Source organism: Oncorhynchus keta, chromosome 35 (assembly GCF_023373465.1).
Source record: "Oncorhynchus keta strain PuntledgeMale-10-30-2019 chromosome 35, Oket_V2, whole genome shotgun sequence".
Taxonomy (NCBI): domain Eukaryota; kingdom Metazoa; phylum Chordata; class Actinopteri; order Salmoniformes; family Salmonidae; genus Oncorhynchus; species Oncorhynchus keta.
In genome coordinates this window covers 15,202,410-15,205,810 of record NC_068455.1, presented here as the reverse complement: position 1 = coordinate 15,205,810, position 3,401 = coordinate 15,202,410, and positions in this window count along the sequence as shown.

The window sequence follows — 3,401 nt, the reverse complement described above, 5'->3', positions numbered from 1 at the left end:
TATGGCTGTCCCTACAGGTATGGTTGTCCCTACAGGTATGGCTGTCCCTACAGGTATGGCTGTCCCTACAGGTATGGTTGTCCCTACAGGTATGGCTGTCCCTACAGGTATGGCTGTCCCTACAGGTATGGCTGTCCCTACAGGTATGGCTGTCCGTACAGGTATGGCTGTCCCTACGGGTATGGCTGTCCCTACAGGTATGGCTGTCCCTACAGGTATGGCTGTCCCTACAGGTATGGTTGTCCCTACAGGTATGGCTGTCCCTACAGGTATGGCTGTCCCTACAGGTATGGCTGTCCCTACAGGTATGGCTGTCCCTACAGGTATGGCTGTCCCTACAGGTATGTCTGTCCCTACAGGTATGGCTGTCCCGACAGATATGGCTGTCCCTACAGGTATGGCTGTCCCTACAGGTATGGCTGTCCCTACAGGTATGTCTGTCCCTACAGGTACGGCTGTCCCTACGGGTATGGCTGTCCCGACAGGTATGGCTGTCCCTACAGGTATGGCTGTCCCGACAGATATGGCTGTCCCTATGGGTATGGCTGTCCCTACAGGTATGGCTGTCCCTACAGGTATGGCTGTCCCGACAGATATGGCTGTCCCTAGGGGTATGGTTGTCCGTACAGGTATGGCTGTCCCTACAGGTATGGCTGTCCCTATGGGTATGGCTGTCCCTATAGGTATGGCTGTCCCTACAGGTATGGCTGTCCCTATGGGTATGGCTGTCCCTACAGGTATGGCTGTCCCTACAGGTATGGCTGTCCCGACAGATATGGCTGTCCCTAGGGGTATGGTTGTCCGTACAGGTATGGCTGTCCCTACAGGTATGGCTGTCCCTACGGGTATGGCTGTCCCTATAGGTATGGCTGTCCCTACAGGTATGGCTGTCCCTACGGGTATGGCTGTCCCTACAGGTATGGCTGTCCCTACGGGTATGGCTGTCCCTACGGGTATGGCTGTCCCTACGGGTATGGCTGTCCCTACAGGTATGGCTGTCCCTACGGGTATGGCTGTCCCTACGGGTATGGCTGTCCCTACGGGTATGGCTGTCCCTACAGGTATGGCTGTCCCTACAGGTATGGGTCCCTGTCCCTACGGGTATGGCTGTCCCTACAGGTATGGCTGTCCCTACGGGTATGGCTGTCCCTACAGGTATGGCTGTCCCTATGGGTATGGCAGGTATGGGCTGTCCCTACAGGTATGCTGCGGGTATGGCTGTCCCTACAGGTATGGCTGTCCCTACGGGTATGGCTGTCCCTACAGGTATGGCTGTCCCTACAGGTATGGCTGTCCCTATGGGTATGGTTGTCCCTACAGGTATGTCTGTCCCTACAGGTATGGCTGTCCCTACAGGTATGGCTGTCCCTACAGGTATGGCTGTCCCTACAGGTATGTCTGTCCCACGGGTATGGCTGTCCCTACAGGTATGGCTGTCCCTACAGGTATGGCTGTCCCTACAGGTATGGCTGTCCCTATGGGTATGGCTGTCCCTACGGGTATGGCTGTCCCTACAGGTATGGTTGTCCCTACGGGTATGGCTGCCCCTGTGGGTATGGCTGTCCCTACGGGTATGACTGTCCCTGTGGGTATGGCTGTCCCTACAGGTATGGCTGTCCCTATAGGTATGGCTGTCCCTACGGGTATGGCTGTCCCTACGGGTATGGCTGTCCCTATGGGTATGGCTGTCCCTGTGGGTATGGCTGTCCCTACGGGTATGGCTGTCCCTACAGGTATGGCTGTCCCTGTGGGTATGGCTGTCCCTACAGGTATGGCTGTCCCTATGGGTATGGCTGTCCCTATGGGTATGGCTATCCCTGTGGGTATGGCTGTCCCTACGGGTATGGCTGTCCCTACGGGTATGGCTGTCCCTACGGGTATGGATGTCCCGACAGGTATGGCTGTCCCTATGGGTATGGCTGTCCCTACAGGTATGGCTGTCCCTACAGGTATGGCTGTCCCTACAGGTATGGCTGTCCCTTCAGGTATGGCTGTCCCTACAGGTATGGCTGTCCCGACAGGTATGGCAGTCCCTACAGGTATGGCTGTCCCTACGGGTATGGCTGTCCCTACGGGTATGGCTGTCCCTAGAGGTATGTCTGTCCCTATGGGTATGGCTGTCCCTATGGGTATGGCTGTCCCTACAGGTATGGCTGTCCCTTCGGGTATGGCTGTCCCTACGGGTATGGCTGTCCCTACAGGTATGGCTGTCCCTACAGGTATGGCTGTCCCTACGGGTATGGCTGTCCCTACAGGTATGGCTGTCCCTACGGGTATGGTTGTCCCTACAGGTATGGCTGTCCCTATGGGTATGGCTGTCCCTACAGGTATGGCTGTCCCTATGGGTATGGCTGTCCCTACAGGTATGGCTGTCCCTACAGGTATGGCTGTCCCTACAGGTATGTCTGTCCCTACGGGTATGGCTGTCCCTACAGGTATGGCTGTCCCTACGGGTATGGCTGTCCCTACAGGTATGTCTGTCACTGGTATGGCTGTCCCTACAGGTATGGCTGTCCCTACAGGTATGGCTGTCCCTATGGGTATGGCTGTCCCTACGGGTATGGCTGTCCCTACAGGTATGGTTGTCCCTACGGGTATGGCTGCCCCTGTGGGTATGGCTGTCCCTACGGGTATGGCTGTCCCTGTGGGTATGGCTGTCCTTACAGGTATGGCTGTCCCTATGGGTATGGCTGTCCCTACGGGTATGGCTGTCCCTACGGGTATGGCTGTCCCTATGGGTATGGCTGTCCCTGTGGGTATGGCTGTCCCTACGGGTATGGCTGTCCTTATGGGTATGGCTGTCCCTGTGGGTATGGCTGTCCCTGTGGGTATGGCTGTCCCTACGGGTATGGCTGTCCCTACGGGTATGGCTGTCCCTACGGGTATGGATGTCCCGACAGGTATGGCTGTCCCTATGGGTATGGCTGTCCCTATGGGTATGGATGTCCCGACAGGTATGGCTGTCCCTATGGGTATGGCTGTCCCTATGGGTATGGCTGTCCCTATGGGTATGGATGTCCCGACAGGTATGGCTGTCCCTACGGGTATGGCTGTCCCTACGGGTATGGCTGTCCCTATGGGTATGGCTGTCCCTATGGGTATGGATGTCCCGACAGGTATGGCTGTCCCTACGGGTATGGCTGTCCCTACGGGTATGGATGTCCCGACAGGTATGGCTGTCCCTATGGGTATGGCTGTCCCTATGGGTATGGCTGTCCCTATGGGTATGGATGTCCCGACAGGTATGGCTGTCCCTACGGGTATGGCTGTCCCTACGGGTATGGATGTCCCGACAGGTATGGCTGTCCCTATGGGTATGGCTGTCCCTACAGGTATGGCTGTCCCTACAGGTATGGCTGTCCCTACGGGTATGGCTGTCCCTTCAGGTATGGCTGTCCCTA